The following is a 20,737-nucleotide window of genomic DNA, read 5'->3' as shown; positions in this document are numbered from 1 at the left end:
GGGATAGGGGACACATCTAGGTAGTCAGGTAAAACAAAGCAGTCAGAAGCTGCTTAAAATATGTTGTTGTTGTTGAGTCACTAAGTCGTATTCAACTCTTTTGTGACTTTTTGGACTGTAGCCTGCCCGGTTCCTCTGTCTGTGGTATTTTCCAGGCAAGAATACTGAAGTGGGTTGCCATTTCTTTCTCCAGGGGATCTTCTCAACCCAGGAATCGAACCTGTGTCTCCTGTATTATAGGCTGAGGATTCTTTACCACTGAGCCACTAGGGAAGCCCCCTGAGTGGCTTCCAATTATATTTGGAATAAATACCAATACCTTTCCCTTACCTAGAAAGTACTTCATAAACGGGCCCTTATTTTCTCTAAGCTCTTCTCCAACCACTTTTACCTCCATAAATTAGCCAGTCTGGCTTTTCTCCTCCTCTAGAACACTAAGAGGAGAAGGAAATGGCAACCCACTCCAGCATTCTTGCCTAGAGAATCCTGTGGACAGCGGAGCCTGGTGGGCTGCCATCTATGGGATCGCGCAGAGTCGGACACAACTGAAGTGACTTAGCATGCATTGGAGAAAAAAATGGCAAGTCACTCCAGTATTCTTGCCTGAAGAATCTCAGGGACAGAGGAGCCTAGTGGACTGCCATTTATGGGGTCGCACAGAGGCAGACACGACTGAAGCAACTTAGCAGCAGCAGAACACTAAGAACACCTCTGCCTAAGGATTAAGAGATTATACAAATTATCTAAACTGGAACATTTTTGAGAGAGGAGGCTTTATCAATAATTATGTCAGAATGGCAGGTGTAAGCCAGGACTATGCCAGGTTTAAAACTGGAATTAGATTCCCACATAAAACCAACACCCTGAAGGGCTCTGACCTCAGCATAGTGAAGTGAAGTGAAAGTCGCTCAGTCATGTCCAACTCTTTGCAACCCCATGGACTGTATAGTCCTTGGAATTCTCCAGGCCAGAATACTGGAGTGGGTAGCCTTTCCCTTCTCCAGGGGATCTTCCCAACCCAGGGATCGAACCCAGGTCTCTTGCATTGCAGGCAGATTCTTTACCAGCTAAGCCACAAGGGAAGCCCCTCAGCATAAGGGTGAATTAAATAAAATGAACTAGACAAAACCAATCCACAGCATGAAAATGAAGAAAGGAAACTTATCCAAGCATGAATTATGAAATGGAGAAGGGCTAAGGGAAAGCATTTCTATTGAGATTTAGCAACTTCAAATCTAATCTGAGCTAAATATTTAAATGTACACCTGGTTTGGGTCTTACAAGCTGAGAAATTAACATAAAAATAGGTCTCAGGATGGGGAAACCCCTAGACTGACTTATAAAAGCAAACACTCTAGAGGAACACAGCCATAAATAAATGCTTGCGGAAAAAAGTATGCAATTCACAACAACAAAACACCTAAGGAAATGGTCATAAGCAAGAGTCAGCCAATAGGATATATAGGTCACCCCTCAAGAACATCACATATGAGGACTTCCCTGATAGCTCAGTTGGTAAGGAATCTGCCTGCAATGCAGGAGACCTGGTTCAATTCCTGGGTTGGAAAGATCCACTGGAGAAGGGATAGGCTACCCACTCTAGTATTCTTGGGCTTCCTTGGTGGCTCAGCTGGTAAAGAGTCTGCCTACAATGCAGGTGACCTGGGTTCGATCCCTTCACTATGCTGAGGTCCAGTATTCTGGACTGGAGAATTCCATGGTCTGTAATAGAGCTGGACACAACTGATCGACTTTTACTTCACAAGAACCTCACATAACAGAATAAAATATATATTATAAAGGAACTACTGAATATATTAAAATGATAAAAGTATCAAGAGAGAGATTGAGAATGTGAGAAAATATCAAAACATTATGGGGTAGGAATGAGAAAAAACAGATTTTAAAAATACCTATTTGAAGTAGATGTTCTGTGAAACAAAAATAAAAAGTCAATGGATATGTTATATAGAAGATTAGATATTATGGAACAGAGATTAGTGAACTGGAAAATACATGTGAAGAAAACTTTTTCAGTGTCTATTTCTAACAAGGTTCCAAAGTTATGGACATGAGTTTGGGTAAACTCCAGGAGTTGGTAATGGACAGGGAGGCCTGGTGTGCTGCAGTCCATGGGGTTGCAAAGAGAGAGGACTGAGCAACTGAAGTGAACTGAACTGAAAGTAAGAGAATAGAGAAAATGGCGAACAATGAAATACTAATGGATGAAAGTTTCTCAGAATTGTTGAGATATTAGTATAAGTATCTTAGTTTCAAGAACCTTAATCAGGGGGCAGTCCTAAGATGGCGGAGGAATAGGACAGGGAGACCACTTTCTCCCCCACAAATTCATCAAAAGAACATTTGAACGCTGAGCAAATTCCACAAAAACAACTTCTGAATGCTGGCAGAGGACATCAGGCACCCAGAAAGGCAGCCCATTGTCTTCAAAAGGAGGTAGGACAAAATATAAAAGATAAAAAGAGAGACAAAAGAGGTAGGGACAGAGATCCATCCCAGGAAGGGAGTCTTAAAAGAGAAGTTTCCAAACACCAGGAAACACTCTCACCAGTGAGTCTGTGGGGAATCTTGGAATCTCAGAAGGCAACATAACCAGGAGGAAAAATAAATAAATGAATAAGACTCAAAGATTACATGCCTAATGACAATTCCCAGCGCTTGCAGCCACCACCAGCAAGTGGGGGCTGAACAGGGATGTGTGGGCGGCATTGCTTAGGGTAAGGACTGGGTCAGAACGCCCTGAGGGCAACCTGAGGGAACTAATGTGAGATAGCAACCCAAACTGTGGGATAGCCAGAGAGAAGAGAAAAAAAAAAGGGGGGCGGGGAGAGAGAACTATCCTGCGAAAAGCCCTAACCTGAGGCACTGCCAGGCCTGCTCAGAAAACAAAGGACTGAGCGACTACCAGAGGAGAGCTGGCAGGCTGTGGACAGGCCCATCCCCCACCAGAGACAAGCGGGAGACAGCCAGAGCCAGAAAGGGGCAATCGCAGCCCCAGAGAGGCATCTTCTACCAAACTGCAAACAGGCTCCATTGCTAACCAAGAGTTCTTGGGATTCTGGACGGTTGACATCCACTGGGAGGGTCGCAGCCAGAGACCAGCTCCCCAGAATAGACACACGGCACACCTGAGAAGGCACGCCCATTGTACACCCAGAAAACCGAGCGGCTGGGATGGGGGATGTGATAAGACGCACCCCCAACCTGGGGGTGAATGCGCTCGCCAAGCACCTGGTCACCTGAGCTGCTTGGACCTGGGAAGGGCATGAAGCGCAGGCCCAACCGAGCCTCCACCTTTGGGGAGTACTTGAGAACCTGAACCTGAGTGGCTTAGACCCAGGGCCCGCTTCAGACAGTTCCAGGCAGAGCAACTTAGAGCTTGAGAAGGGTAGGCCATGAAAGCACACACGCCGTGAGTGGGGCAAACCCAGCGGAGCTGAGACCCTGCGAGCACTCCCCACACATGCCATTGAGATTTGTTTGCAGTGTTCCTCCCTCCCCACAGCACTACTGAACAAGTGAGCCTAAACAAAAGACCACCTTCACCCCCTGGAGTCAGGGCAGAAATTAGACACTGAAGAGACCAGCAAACAACAGAAGCTAAAATAAACAGAGGGAACTGCTTTGGAAGTGACAGGTGCAATAGATTAAAACCCTGTAGTTAGCACTGACTACATTGGAAGGGGCCTATAGATCTTGAGAAGTATAAGCCGGATCAAGGAACTATCTGAAACTGAACTGACCCCACACTGTCCACAACAGCTCCAGAGAAAGTCCTAGATATATTTTTACTATTATCATTTTTTAAATTTTTTTTATTTTTAAGTCCTCTATTACTTCTTTAATTTTCATTTTTATAACCTACTATTACCTTGCAAAAAAAAAGACCCTATTTTTAAAGCAAACTTCACATATATATATTTTATAATTTTTGTGACTTTTTTTAATATTGTATTTTTGAGAGTCTAACCTCTACTCTAGATTTTTAATTCTTTGCTTTTTGGTATTTGTTATCAATTTTGTACCTTTAAGGACCCAATCTTCAGTGTGGGAGTGTAATTTTTTTCACTTGGGAGTGTGATTACTGGCTTGATTGCTCTCTCCCCCTTTTGACTCCTTTTTCTCCACCAGGTCGCCTCTATCTCCCCCCTCCCCCTTTTCTTCTCTACCCAACTCTGTGAATCTCTTTGTGTGTTCCGGGCTGTGGAGAACACTTAGGGAACTGATTACTGGCTGGATCTGTCTCTCTCCTTTTGATTCCCCCTTTTCTCCTCCTGGTCACCTCTGTCTCCTTCCTCCCTCTTCTCTTCTCTGTGTAACTCCATGAACATCTCTGAGGGGTCCAGACTGTGGAGAGCACATAGGGAACTGATTACTGGCTAGCTTGCTCTCTCTGGTTTTGATTCCCCCTCTCCTCCTGGTCACCTGTATCTCCCTCCTCCCTCTTCTCTTCTCCATGTAACTCTGTGAACCTCTCCGGGTGTCCCTCACTGTGGAGAAACTTTTCATCATTAACCTAGATGTTTTATCATTGGTGCTGTATAGATGGAGAAGTCTTGAGGCTACTGTAAGAATAAGACTGAAATCCAGAGGCAGGAGGCTTAAGTTCAAAACCTGAGAACACCAGAGAACTCCTGACTCCAGGGAACATTAATTGATAAGAGCTCATCCAAAAGCCTCCATACCTACACTGAAACCAAGCTCCACCCAAGAGCCAACAAGTTCCAGAGCAAGACATACCATGCAAATTCTCCAGCAACACAGGAACATAGCCCTGAATTTCAATATACAGGCTGCCCAAAGTCACACCAAACCCACTGACATCTCAAAACTCATTACTGGACACTTCTTGCACTCCAGAGAGAAGAAATCCAGCTCCACCCACCAGAAAACTTACACAAACTTCCCTAAACAGAAAACCTTGATAAGGCACCCGTCCAACCCCACCCACAGCAAGGAACCTCCACAATAAAGAGGAACCACAAACTGCCAGAATACGGAAAGGCCACTCCAAACACAGCAATATAAACAAGATGAAAAGGCAGAGAAATACCCATCAGGTAAAGAAACAGAATAAATGTCCACCAAACTAAACAAAAGAGGAAGAGATAGGGAATCTACTTGATAAAGAATTCAGAATAATGATAGCGAAAATGAACCTAAATCTTGAAAGCAAATTGGAATTACGGATAAATAGCCTGGAGACAAGGATCGAGAAGATGCAAGACAGGTTTAACAAAGACCTAGGAGAAATAAAAAAAGAGTCAATAAATAATGAATAATGCAATAAATGAGATCAAAAACACTCTGGAGGGAACCAAGAGGAGAATAACAGAGGCAGAAGATAGGATAAGTGAGGTAGAAGATAGAATGGTAGAAAAAATGAAGCAGAGAGGAAAAAAGAAAAAAAGAAAAGAAATGAGGACAACCTCAGAGACCTCTGGGACAATGTTAAACACCCCAACATTCTAATGATAGGAGTCCCAACAGAAGACAAAAAGAAAGACCATGAGAAAATACTTGAGGAGATAATAGTTGGAAACTTCCCAAAATGGGGAAGGAAATAATCACCCAAGTCCAAGAAACCCAGAGAGTCCCAAACAGGATAAACTCAAGGCGAAACACTCCAAGACACATATTAATCAAATTAACAAAGATCAAAAACAAAGAACAAATATTAAAACAGCAAGGGAAAAACAACAAATAACACACAAGGGGATTCCCATAAGGATAACAGCTGATCTTTCAATAGAAACTCTTCAGGCCAGAAGGGAATGGCAGGACATACTTAAAGTGATGAAAGAGAAAAACCTACAGCCAGATTACTGTACCCAGCAAGGATCTCATTCAAATATGAAGGAGAAATCAAAAGCTTTACCAGACAAGCAAAAGCTGAGAGAATTCAGCACCACCAAACCAGCTCTCCAACAAATGCTAAAGGATCTTCTCTAGACAGGAAACACAGAAAGGGTGTATAAACTCAAACCCAAAACAACAAAGTAAATGGCAACAGGATCATACTTATCAATAATTACCTTAAATGTAAATGGGTTGAATGCCCCAACCAAAAGACAAAGACTGGCTGAATGGATACAAAAACAAGACCCCTATATATGTTGTCTACAAGAGACCCACCTCAAAACAAGGGACACATACAGACTGAAAGTGAAGGGCTGGAAAAAGATAATCCACGCAAATAGAGACCAAAAGAAAGCAGGAGTATCACTACTCATATCAGATAAAATAGATTTTAAAATAAAGGCTGTGAAAAGAGACAAAGAATGATACTACATAGTGATCAAAGGATGAATTCAAGAAGAAGATATAACAATTATAAATATATATGCATCCAACATAGGAGCACCATATTATGTAACGCAAATGCTAACAAGTGTAAAAGGGGAAATTAACAGTAACACAATAATAGTGGGAGACTTTAATACCCCACTTACACCTATGGATAGATCAGCTAAACAGAAAATTAACAAGGAAACACAGACTTTAAATGATACAATAGATCAGTTAGACCTAGTTGATATCTGCAGGACATTTCACTCCAAAACAATGAATTTCACCTTTTTCTCAAGTGCACATGGAATCTTCTCCAGGATAGATCACATCCTGGGCCATAAATCTAGCCTTGGTAAAGTAAAAAAAAAAACAAAAACTGAAATCATTCCAAGCATCTTTTCTAATAACAATGCAGTAAGGTTAGATGTCAATTACAGGAGAAAAACTATTAAAAATTCCAACATATGGAGGCTGAACAACACGCTTCTGAATAAACAACAAATCACAGAAGAAATAAAAAAAGAAATAAAAATATGCATAGAAATGAATGAAAATGAAAACACAACAACACAAAACCTATGGGACACTGTAAAAGCAGTGCTAAGGGGAAGGTTCATAGCAATACAGGCTTACCTCAAGAAACAAGAAAAAAGTCAAATAAATAACCTAACTCTACACCTAAAGCAACTAGAAAAGGAAGAAATGAAGAACCCCAGGGTTAGTAGAAGGAAAGAAATCTTAAAAATTAGGGCAGAAATAAATGCAAAAGAAACAAAAGAGACCATAGCAAAAATCAACAAAGCTAAAAGCTGGTTCTTTGAGAAGATAAATAAAATTGACAAACCATTAGCCAGACTCATCAAGAAACAAAGGGAGAAGAATCAAATCAACAAAATTAGAAATGAAAATGGAGAGATCACAACAGACAACACTGAAATACAAAGGATCATGAGACTACTATCAGCAACTATATGCCAATAAAATGGACAACTTGGAAGAAATGGACAAATTCTTAGAAAAGTATAACTTTCCAAAACTGAACCAGGAAGAAATGGAAAATCTTAACAGGCCCATCACAAGCATGTAATCAGAAATCTTCCAGCAAACAAAAGCCCAGGACCAGATGGCTTCATAGCTGAATTCTATCAAAAATATACAGAAGAGCTAACACCTATGCTACTTAAACTCTTCCGGAAAACTGCAGAGGAAGGTAAACTTCCAAACTTATTCTAGGAGGCCACCATCACCCTAATACCAAAACCAGACAAAGATGCCACACAAAAAAGAAAACTACAGGCCAATGTCACTGATGAACATAGGTGCAAAAATCCTTAACAAAATTCTAGCAAACAGAATCCAACAACATATTAAAAAGATCATACATCATGACCAAGTGGGCTTTATCCCGGGGATGCAATAGATGCAGAGAAAGCCTTTGACAAAATTCAACATCCATTTATGATAAAAAACCCTCCAGAAAGCAGGAATAGAAGGAACATACCTCAACATAATAAAAGCTATATATGACAAACCCACAGCAAACATTATCCTCAATGGTGAAAAATTGAAAGCATTTCCCCTAAAGTCAGGAACAAGACAAGGGTGCCCACTCTCATCACTACTATTCAACATAGTTTTGGAAGTTTTGGCCACAGCAATCAGAGCAGAAAAAGAAATAAAAGGAATCCAGATTGGAAAAGAAGAAGTAAAATTCTCACTGTTTGCAGATGACATGATCCTCTACATAGAAAACCCTAAAGACTCCACCAGAAAATTACTAGAGCTAATTAATGAATATAGTAAAGTTTCAGGATATAAAATCAACACACAGAAATCCCTTGCATTCTTATACACTAACAATGAGAAAACAGAAAGAGAAATTAAGGAAACAAGCCCATTCACCATTACAATGAAATGAATAAAATACTTAGGAATATATCCACCTAAAGAAACAAAAGACCTATATATAGAAAACCATAAAACACTGATGAAAGAAATCAAAGAGGACACAAATAGATGGAGAAATATACCATGTTCCTGGATTGGAAGAATCAATATAGTGAAAATGAGTATACTACCCAAAGCAATCTATAGATTCAATGTAATCCCTATCAAGCTACCAACGATATTTTTCACAGAACTAGAATAAATAATTTCACGATTTGTATGGAAATACAAAAAAAAACCTTGAATAGCCAAAGCAATCTTGAGAAAAAAGAATGGAACTGGAGGAATCAACCTGCCTGATTTCAGGCTCTACTACAAAGCCACAGTCATAAAGACAGTATGGTACTGGCACAAATTCAGAAATATAAATCAATGGAACAAAATAGAAAGCCCAGAGATAAATCCACGTACCTATGGACACCTTATCTTTGACAAAGGAGGCAAGAATATAATATGGAGAGAAGACAATCTCTTTAACAAGTGGTGCTGGGAAAACTGGTCAACCACTTGTAAAAGAATGAAACTGCATGAGACAAGTGCTCAGGCCTGGTGCACTGGGAAGACCCAGAGGGATGGGGTGGAGAGGGAGGTGGGAGGGGGGACCGGGATGGGGAATACATGTAAATCCATGGCTAATTCATTTCAATGTATGACAAAAACCACTGCAATGTTTTAAAGTAATTAGCCTCCAACTAATAAAAATAAATGGAAAAAAAATAAATAAAAATTTAAAAAAAAGATAACAGAGGCAAAAAAAAAAGAATGAAACTAGAACACTTTCTAACACCATACACAAAAATAAACTCAAAATGGATTAAAGATCTAAATGTAAGACCAGAAACTATAAAACTCCTAGAGGAAAACATATGCAAAACACTCTCCAACATAAATCACAGCAGGATCCTCTATGACCCACCTCCCAGAGTAATGGAAATAAAAGCAAAAATAAACAAATGGGACATAATTAAACTTAAAAGCTTTTGCACAACAAAGGAAACTATAAGCAAGGTGAAAAAACAGCCTTCAGAATGGGAGAAAATAATAGCAAACGAAGCAACTGACAAAGAATTAATCTCAAAAATATACAAGCAGCTCCTGCAGCTCAATTCCAGAAAAATAAATGACCCAATCAAAAAATGGGCCAAAGAACTAAACAGACATTTCTCCACAGAAGACATACATATGGCTAACAAACACATGAAAAGATGCTCAACATCACTAGTTACCAGAGAAATGCAAATCAAAACTACAATGAGGTACCATCTCATGCCAGAAGTCTAAATAAAGTCCAAAAGTCTACAAGCAATAAATGCTGGAGAGGGTGTGGAGAAAAGGGAACCCTCTTACACTGTTGGTGGGAATGCAAACTAGTACAGCCACTATGGAGAACAGTGTGGAGATTCCTTAAAAAACTGGAAATAGAACTGCCATATGACCCAGCAATCCCCCTGCTGGGCATACACACTGAGGAAACCAGAATTGAAAGAGACACATGTACCTCAATGTTCATTGCAGCAGTGTTTACAATAGCCAGGACATGGAAGCAACCTAGATGTCCATCAGCAGACGAATGGATGAGAAAGCTGTGGTACATATACACAATGGAATGTTACTCAGCCATTAAAAAGAATACATTTGAATCAGTTCTAAAGAGGTGAAGCCTATTACACAGAGTGAAGTAAGCCAGAAAGAAAACCATTAATACAGTATACTAATGCATATATATGGAATTTAGAAAGATGGTAACAATGACCCTATATGCAAGACAGCAAAAGAGACACAGATATAGAACAGTCTTTTGGACTCTGTGGGAGAGGGTGAGGGTGGGATGATTTGGGAGAATGGCATTGAAACATGTATATTATCATATGTGAAATGGATCACCAGTCGAGGTTTTAGGCATGGGACAGGGTGCTCGGGGCTGGTGCAGTGGGATAACCCAGAGAGATGAGATGAGGAGGGAGGTGGGAGGGGGGTTCAGGATTGGGAACACATGCACACCCATGGTTGATTTATTACAATGTATGGCAAAACCACTACAATATTGTAAAGTAATTAGCCTCCAATTAAAATGAATAATTTTATTTAAAAAAAAAAACCTTAATCAGTTGTGAGCTTAGTATAATAAAATATATCCAAGCCAATACACAATGAATTTGAAAAATACCAAAGAGGAGATCTTAAAAACAACAAAATAGAAAAGGCATATTATCTAGAAAGAGGTTACAATTTTAGAGTAGACTTCTTGAAAGCAACAATAGAAGTCAAAAGAATTGTATAGCCAACTAGATTAACATGTAAGAGTGGTTCCAAAATAAAGATGAGTTTAGATAAATAAAATACAGTTTTTCTTATGGCTGGGTCACTCACAGAATCCAGGCCTCGTTCAGAAATATCCATATCAGAGAGGTATTCTTTGACTATCCTATCATAAAGACTAATCCCTCTTCCCCTTACTATGCATTATTCTTCTTCATGCATTATTTTGTCAGATAGCTCTGAAAAAAAATGTACTTTCATTTGCTTACTCTTTCTTTCATTCTACTAGCCTGGATGCTGCACAAGAGCAGAGACTTTATTTAGTTCACTGCTATATCCCTAGCACCTAAAACCCTACCTGATCTACAGTAGCTGATCTACAAACATTTTTTAATTAAAAAATGATTGAATGAATCCTTAGGAAAGGAACTACTAAAATAATTTTTCATGTAGTTGAAAATGAAACCAGCAGGAATACACAAGAAGGGATGGTGAGCAAAAGTGTTGACAAGCTTATGGGTAAACTAAACAAATAATAGCTCTCTACAAATAATGATAAGGGCTATGAAAACAAAGCAAAATAAATAACAACAGCGACCAAATGGAAGGAGAAAGTAAAGAGATGTGGATTGACATATTCTTGTATTATTTGGAGAAGAGTGGAGATATTAAATTTAAGGTCAAGTATATATATTAACAAGGTAATCACTAAGGATATACTAGAAACAGAATGTAAAACTTACAAAAGAGAAAAACAAATGGGAATGTAGAAAAATGCTTCAATCCCACAGAAAGGAAAGAAAAAAATAAAGCATACAAAAACATGAGGGGGAAGAATATATAAGACAATAGAAATAAGCAATATAGTCTATTGATAAATAAACAATGTAGTTATATATTGTGTATTATATATATAAGAATCACAGCTTAAGGGTGCATAAAAACACAGGTTGAAAATGAAGTAATGGAAACATATATGGGCAAATTTTGATCAAGATAAAGTCACAGAACTATAAAATACAAATGGCATGGACTGTAAGATAAACACTTTTTTTCAGGACGAACTATTACACTAAAAATTTGTATCAGGTAAAAAAAAATTATATACGGGTAACATGGACTCAAAATATCTAAGGCAAAAATTGAATTACAAGGAGAAAATGACAAACCCATAGATTTTCAATAAATGAAAGACTAATCAGGCCAATAATTTGTATGATGAAAGTATGTAAAGAATCCTTTTGAAAACTATGAACTAAGGAATACACACAGACTTATCTACTTAACAATTAGTAACGTATCTTTTCCACCAAAAATAGATGATCATATGCTAAGTCATAAAGCAAATCTAAAGAAACAAAAAAGATTTCATATCCTATAGGCCATCTTCTTTTAATATTAGGCATTAATTAGAAATTAATAACAAAGTTTTACATTTGAAAATTAGAAAACACACTAAAAATTTTCCAACAAACAAAGAAGAAATCATAAATGATATTAGAAAATACTTAGAACTGAACAACAGTGAAAATACTTACAAAATGAAATTTTGTATTCAACACTTCATATGCAATGACATCTAATTGTACTGCATGAATTTTTCTGTTGTATTAGTTTCTGCTGTACAACAAAGTAAATCAGCTATATATCTATATCTATCTATCTATCTATATATATATATATATATATCCCCTCCCTCTCTGACCTCCCTCCCAACAAAGACCCAACACAGTCAAATAAATAAAGAAATAAAATATTTTAAACATCATTATCAAGTTTTATTCTTCCAGAGAATGTAAAGATGTCCTCATAAGTAGAAAAACCTGTTAATTTAATTAGACATTTGAAAAGATTAAGAGAAAAAAAATCACACAATCATCCTAATAGGAGACAAAAGAGAAGTTGAAAAATGTTCAATTAAACACATACTTTTTAGAAAATTAGAACTAGAACAGAGTGCATATCTGTCATATTCATTATTGCCCATAGTCATTTGTTTGGCCTTTCTAGGGTATCTTATAGAAATTCCCATATTGTAAGTTCTGCCTTCCTAAATTGAGCCAAAACTCAAAATTCCCAGCTTTTCTTGTAGTTAGAATCAGACTAAATGTCCTATTTATCACCAAGCACAAATGCCACAAGAAACTTCAATTCAGAAGTTGCAGCATGAGAAAACAGGATCTACATGGAGTTTCTACTTTTGCTAATTCATGTGGTAACAAGTATCTTGTCTTTAGTGGTATACATTGGCCACTAAACACATAAAAATATGCTTAACCTCAAAGTTCATCAGAAAAATGCAAATAATATCAATTAGATGTCATTTCATATACATCAGAATGTCTAAAACAAAGTGCAACAATATGAATCATTACCAAAAGTGCAGAGAAATGGAGCTCATACACTTCTAGTAGGATAAGAAATTGGTACAACCCCATCACAAGAGTTATTTGGCCCATCAGAAAAAAGTGAAATGTTTGCAAACTTTGCAAATCAGAAATGTTTTCTGTAGGTACACACCCTACAGAAACTCAAACGTGTTCACAGAAAGATGTGTACAAGAATATTTGTTTTTAATAGCAAAATACCATTGCTTTTATTTTTTTTATTTTTTATTTTTTCCATTTATTTTTATTAGTTGGAGGCTAATTACTTTACAACATTGCAGTGGTTTTTGTCATACATTGAAATGAATTAGCCATGGATTTACATGTATTCCCCATCCCGGTCCCCCCTCCCACCTCCCTCTCCACCCCATCCCTCTGGGTCTTCCCAGTGCACCAGGCCCGAGCACTTGTCTCATGTATCCAACCTGGGCTGGTGATCTGTTTCACCCTAGATATACATGTTTCGATGCTGTTCTCTTGAAACATCCCACCCTCGCCTTCTCCCACAGAGTCCAAAAGTCTGTTCTATACATCTGAGTCTCTTTTTCTTTTTTTGCATATAGGGTTATCGTTACCATCTTCCTAAATTCCATATATATGTGTTAGTATACTGTAATGGTCTTTATCTTTCTGGCTTACTTCGCTCTGTATAATGGGCTCCAGTTTCACCCATCTCATTAGAACTGATTCAAATGAGTTCTTTTTAATGGCTGAGTAATATTCCATGGTGTATATGTACCACAGCTTCCTCATCCATTCGTCTGCTGATGGGCATCTAGGTTGCTTCCATGCCCTGGCTATTATAAACAGTGCTGCGATGAACATTGGGGTGCATGTGTCTCTTTCGGATCTGGTTTCCTCAGTGTGTATGCCTAGAAGTGGTATTGCTGGGTCATATGGCAGATCTATTTCCAGCTTTTTAAGAAATCTCCACACTGTTTTCCATAGTGGCTGTACTAATTTGCATTCCCACCAACAATACCATTGTTTTCAAAGGCAAAAAGCTGGAAACAGTCTAAATGCACATTGACTTGATAAGTGAACATATTAATATGAATAAATACTTTACAGCATTGCAGTGGTTTTTGTCATACATTGAATTAGCCTCCAACTAATAAAAATAAATGGAAAAAAAAATGAAAGAGGGAACATGAAAAAAAAATATGAATAAATATTCATATGCTTTAAAAGTCTATAGCAGTAAAATGAACTAGGTTAAGAGCATCAAAAAGAATAACTTTCAGTACAGTAAAAGATATGTTGTAAAATGATAAACAAGCTATGACACATTTTAATTATTATAAATGAAAACATGAAAACCACTATTATTTTATTTATTATGATATTGCTATTTCATGTTATATATACAGAGTTGGACCATAAAGAAGGCTGAGCGCTGAAGAATTGATGCTTTCAAACTGTGGTGCTGGAGAAGACTCTTGAGAGTCCCTTGGACAGCAAGGAGATCAAACCAGTCACATCCTAAAGGAAATCAACCCTGAATATTCATTGGAAGGACTGATGCTGAAGCTCCAATACTTTGGCCACCTGATGCAAAGAGCCAACTCATTGGAAAAGACCCTGATGCTGGGAAAGAGAAGGGGGTGGCAGAAGATGAGATGGTTAGATAGCATCACTAACTCAATGGACATGAATTTGAGCAAACTCCAGGAGATAGTGGAGGACAGAGGAGCCTGGTGCTTCTGCAGTCCATGGGGTTGCAAAGAGTGGGACACAATTTAGCAACTGAACAACAAATACATCCTCAGTTTTAGGTCTAGAGTATGCATTGGAATGGCCAAAAAAAAAAAAAAAAGCAAATTCATGGTTATTATTATCTCCAAGGAGGAAGGGAAGGAGAGAAATAGAATCAGGAGGATACACAGGGGTTTTATTTATATCTTTAAAGACTATATTTCTTATATGAAAAGAAACATAGAAAAAATTTCAAGATTTAAAAAAGTTGTTGTTATTCAGTTGTGTCCGACTCTTTGTGACCCCATGAACTACAGAACGCCAGGCTTAAAAAAGCTGGGTGATGGTTACCCAGTTTTTTAATGTGTTATTCTCTACACAGTCAAAACTATTGGGGAAAATCACATAGTAATTATTTGCTCTATAAGTATCGCATGACCTTTGGCTAAAAGCAATTCAATTTTGACCTGACCATTCTAGAAATGCAATCAATTCCTTCCTTGCAAATTGAGCCTTTGTATACTCTCCAAGGATGATTGCCTCCAAATTGACAAATGAATTCTGTTGTTTTGTGAGGCATTTAAATCAAATCTTCCACATAATAAGCCTAAGTCTGCCTCCTGGGAAAGGTACTTAATACATTTCCTACACTGCTCAGAGATGAACAAAGCTCAAGGGGAAGAATTTCTGGCTTGGTGTTGAAGCTTGAATGTCTTCAACTCTCTAACATTGTGCTGTGTGTCAATGCAGGCTTCCAGAAAGAGTGTGCATGGCTGGATCAACTTTAGCAGGGTCTTGGGACCATCCAGTCCTCCCTTTACTCTTTGCCTCCTCTCTAGTCTCTATTTTGGAAAACCATAATCCACATGCCTCTTTCAGTTGTATTTAGCCTTTGAAATAGTCTTACTAGTATTGTTTATGTGTTCTGCCTGTTTACAAAAAAGTAGTCCAGGAGATTCATGATCATGGACTCCTAGGCAATACGCTACAGAAATGAACTCCTTTCTATGTTGCATCTGGGAATATGGTACACCATAGAATAAGAGGAAACTGACAGCTTAAGAGACTTTCAAAATGCTCCCCTTCACTCTATGCATGAGGACACCAGTAAGGGAGGACTTGAAGTGGACACAGCTACTTTTTTCCAGTGTTGGGAAAGAAATAGGTCCAATAATTTCAATCCCACTACCACAGGAAAAAAGTCCCTATGTGGACTTTCTTTTTACTTAACACCATTTTTTCCCATGCAGTCTTTTGATACTTTAGTAACTCTGCATGACTTTCATAAACAGAAGTCCAACTAAAATGTATGTCACCTGAATCTGTTATAAAGAATTATGATTATAATATATCTTATGGGTTCTCATTTCCCATGCCTCCATTTTTTAAATAAATTAGTTTATTTTGGTTAAGCTAGATGGTTAGTTATGTTACTGTATTGTCTACTTTCATCATTACCTGGCTGTCCACTATATAGACTAGGAAGTTTCTCCCAGATTATTGAGGCATGACTGACAAATAAAAATTGCATATTTTGGTTATACAATGTGATTTTTAAAGGTCCATTACATGATGATTTAATATATACATTGCGAAATGATTACCACAATCAAATTAACATACCTATCACTTCACGTAGTCACTGTTTATGTATGTGCATGCATGTGTGTGTGTTGAGAACATTTAAAAGCTACTCTCTTTAAAAATATTAGCTGTTGCAATGGGGTGGATGGTGGGAGGGAGGTTCAAGAGGGAGGGGACATATGTATACCTATGGCTGATTCATGTTGATGTATGACAGAAACCAACACAATACTGTAAAACAATTATCTTTCAATTAAAAATAAATAAATTAAAAAAAATTTAGCTGTTAACTTTATTTCCTTTCCAATCATGTCCATATGAATACCCTACCATTGTTAAGCCAGCATCCCACTTTTTCTTCATTCTAATTCAGAGGATCTTGAGAGACCAGGGAAAACCTCCATTGGTCAAGAACCACTGCTCACTGGTAAGGAATAGACAGATAAAATTTGCGAGACAAGTGGAAATGAAACTGTATTTTTCATTAAATCTCCCTGTCATTGCCATCTCCACCATCTTTCCATATACTGATTGAGAAAATGGTCTAAAATATCCTAAAAATATAAAATCATAGTCACATGACTTCAGTTCATTCAAATTGCCATCATACCCCTTGTTCTCTTGCTTTTCTGGGAGACCATCAACCCAGGATTAATATTACTGCTGAAAAACTATGTATTGTGTGATCATCCAGCTTTATTTGCTACAAATGGTTAACACATGTTTTTATTCATAATGCTTGTAAAGTTCCCATTATAACCAGCTGCCAAATTCTGTCTTGTACTCTGCATTATTTCTTTCTTTCCCAGACTTTCCCATTAGAGACATCTACCACTCTTCAATTTTCATCTCTGTAGAATTTTCTTTCATCATAGCTCCTTATTTTCATAGATGGAGAAGTCATCAAAACTTGTGCCCAAAGGTTAGAGTCATTCATTAATCATTGACTTACTAGTCTTGCTACTCAATAGAATCTCATGAAAAAAAAAGCTGCTTTCATTCTTTATTTGCAGGCCCTGCTACTAATATTTCATATCATCTCAGCAAACACAGACGACTTGTGTCAGGTTCTGTGATGGGTGCAAGAGATAGAAATGTATTTGATATACAAGCAGCTCCTGCAGCTCAATTCCAGAAGAATAAACAACCCAATCAAAAAATGGGCCAAAGAACTAAACGGACATTTCTCCAAAGAAGACATACAGATGGCTAACAAACACATGAAAAGATGCTCAACATCACTCATTATCAGAGAAATGCAAATCAAAACCACAATGAGGTACCATCTCACACCAGTCAGAATGGCTGCTATCAAAAAGTCTACAAACAATAAATGCTGGAGAAGGTGTGGAGAAAAGGGAACCCTCTTACACTGTTGGTGGGAATGCAAACTAGTACAGCCACTATGGAGAACAGTGTGGAGATTCCTTAAAAAAAACTGGAAATAGAACTGCCACATGACCCAGCAATCCCACTGCTGGGCATACACACCAAGGAAACCAGAATTGAAAGAGACACATGTACCCCAATGTTCATCACAGCACTGTTTACAATAGCCAGGACATGGAAGCAACCTAGATGTCCATCGGCAGATGAATGGATAAGAAAGCTGTGGTACATATACACAATGGAATATTACTCAGCCATTAAAAAGAATACATTTGAATCAGTTCTAATAAGGTGGATGAAACTGGAGCCTATTATACAGAGTGAAGTAAGCCAGAAAGAAAAACACCAATACAGTATACTAATGCATATATATGGAATTTAGAAAGATGGTAACAATGACCCTATATGCAAGACAGCAAAAGAGACACAGATGTATAGAACAGTCTTTTGGACTCTGTGGGAGAAGTGAGGGTGGGATGATTTGAGAGAATAGCATTGAAACATGTATATTATCATATGTGAAACAGATCACCAGTCCAGGTTCAATGCATGAGACAGGGTGCTCAGGGCTGGTGCACTGGGATGACCCTGAGGGATGGGATGGGAGGGAGGTGGGAGGGGGGTTCAGGATGGGGAACACATGTACACCCATGGCTGATTCATGTCAATGTATGGCAAAAACCACTACAATATTGTAAAGCAATTAGACTCCAATTAAAATAAATAAATGAAAAAAAAAAGAAATTAGATATAAACATAAATGATTGTCTTTTAATAGTATTTATATGTTGGGGTTAGGTTTGTTTTCCTCTATTTAAAAATAAAATTCTTGGTAAGTCTTTACTTAAAAAAAAAAAATAAAAAGAAATGTATTTGACACATGTTCTGCCTTTGAAGAACTTTCATCCAAGTGGAGGAACATAGTCATTATTTTCCCCTCAAATTTAATTTGTTCCATCTCATTCATTCTTAAACTTAACAAATAATTGAGAGTCTGCTAACTGATGAACACCAAGTTAGGCACTGGTGGTACTGAGATCAACAAAACAGACACGACTCTTCATTGAGCTGCCAAACTCAGGCTCAATGTCTGTGGAGGGCAGTGTTTGACCAAGGAGCACAATGGCTACAAAGGGTTATGGCTGGTGCTGGTTCAGTGCTCAGACTACCACAACTTTCCCCCTTTGTGAACAAAAGACTATCTCTATTTCCTTAGACAATTCTTAGGCACCAAAGCTCCCTGTTTGAGTGGAAGAAAGTCAAGAACCCAGCTAGCTAGCCCTAATTTTCATTTACTTTACCAAGTAGTCTGCGGGCTCAGAGGAGCTTGCTTTCTTGATTCAATTAACTGCTAAAGTCACACGATTATCTGATGTTTCATCCGAAGTCATCCCTGATCCTGCCACAATTGCCAGTCTACTAAGTAGTACAGGAAGAAGAAAATTTTTAAAACACCAGAAATTTGTTTCTTAGCCAGATTGATCATAGCTATTCTGCCTTGTGATAGGATGGAAGTTCAGCTAAAAATAACCTGAAATGTATTTGACCAAAGGTTGCTCTATCAGGAAAGGACCATTCTGTTATTTCTGCTTAATCATGGGCCAGTGCAGGGGACAAACAAGTGGAAGATGAAACTTCAGAAGATAAAACATCTCGATTGTTTGAAGGGTCTCAAGGGCTATGCACACCCATGTGTGTCTGCTTGGGTAGGAAAAGAGCAGGGAGACAAGCTGGTTTGGGCAGGGGCTATGTGAATATTTCTGTAGTATCTCAGAATTGGGGTATCTGTTTGTATATGTGTGTCTGTGGAGTGCCTGGGGTGGTGTGCAAGCTGTTTTGTTTTTTTTTAATTCTGCATAAACTTTCTTATTTTGCCTCAATGTATTAATGGATGTAGATTCATAAGAGAAAGTGAGTATGTGTGTGTGTGTGTGTGTGTTCAAAGAGTAGCTACAGTTGCTTTCTTATGAAAATATTAATCAATCACTAATTCCCAGCAATAAAAAAGAGAGCTGCACCTACCTGGAGAATTTGGTTATCCTCCTGTCTGGTCTCACAACCACTTATGACTTCCTCTCCTGAGAACTAGCTTGTTTCTCCAGTTGACTCCTACACCTTGCCTGATTGAAGGAAGACCCAGGTAAAGACATTCCTAAACCGCTTCTCAGCCCCCAGTCTTTCCCCCCTCGTAGTTCATTCTGTACAGACTGCCAGATGAATCATTCTAAAATAATGGCTCCACATTACCTATAGGAAAAACTATCATGACACTACACAACCGTTTGTGTTTACCCAAAAGATCTAAATAAGCTTTGACCCTGCTAAGTAGTAGTCCCACTGAAGATAAAGAAAAATATCTATATAGTGAGCAGAGACATTTCATATTTTTTAACATAATTTTTCTGATTTTAAGACTTTAATTTTCAACCCAAAGTCACTCATTCAGCAAAACTATATGGAACATCTAATAACTTCAGACATTCTGAGTACATAATAGCTTCTTTGTTTCGCATCATGATAATCTTTCAAAAATCTAATATTTGGAATCTGAAGTAGGTATTTATCAGGTCCTCCATTATGACAGGGTCTCACGTCTGAACTCTCTACTGCATTCTTTACTTTGGCAGCAAGGGAAAAAGGTAGGAGCAGGGGAAGTCCTCGTAGATGGCTCATGAATCATCCCCTTGCTAGTTCTGCTATAGTCATTGTTTAGTCACTCAGTTGTGTCTGACTCTTTGCAACCCCATGGACTGCAGTCCACCAGGCTCCTCTGTCCATGGGATTCTCCAGGTAAGAATACTGGAGTGGGTTGCCATTTCCTTCTCTAGGGGATTTTCCCGACCCAGAGATCGAACCTGCATTCCTATTGGAAGGCAGATTCTTTACCACTGAGTCACCTGGGCAACCCAGTTCTGCTGTGCCCTGCCCTATTCCTTGAATCTGCTCTGAAGCTCTCCTCCTCCTTACACCTACTCACATCTATAGAAGAACCAGTGTCTAGAAGTAGGTTTGACTCTTCCCCCAATGGTTTGCATCGCTGTGGTCTGTCCACTCCCCCAATGAATGCTTGTTTGCAAGAAGTGGACTTTTTTAAATGACACCACCAGTTGCTAGACTGAGAGTCCTCCACCACCTGCCCTTCTCATATGACCTATTTGTGCTAA

The 20,737-nt window shown here is 38.3% G+C and overlaps 1 protein-coding gene across 2 annotated transcripts in view; it reads right to left on the bottom strand.

Annotated features, from left to right (window-relative positions):
• The window catches only part of GABRA3 (gamma-aminobutyric acid type A receptor subunit alpha3), a 237,272-nt gene that overhangs the window by 77,785 nt on the left and 138,750 nt on the right, over positions 1–20,737 (bottom strand). The gene's annotated exons all lie outside the window — the stretch shown is intronic.

Source organism: Odocoileus virginianus, unplaced genomic scaffold (assembly GCF_023699985.2).
Source record: "Odocoileus virginianus isolate 20LAN1187 ecotype Illinois unplaced genomic scaffold, Ovbor_1.2 Unplaced_Scaffold_13, whole genome shotgun sequence".
Classification (NCBI taxonomy): Eukaryota; Metazoa; Chordata; class Mammalia; order Artiodactyla; family Cervidae; genus Odocoileus; species Odocoileus virginianus.
The sequence above is the reverse complement of the archived record's forward strand: the minus strand, read 5'-3'. Positions and strand labels throughout refer to the sequence as shown.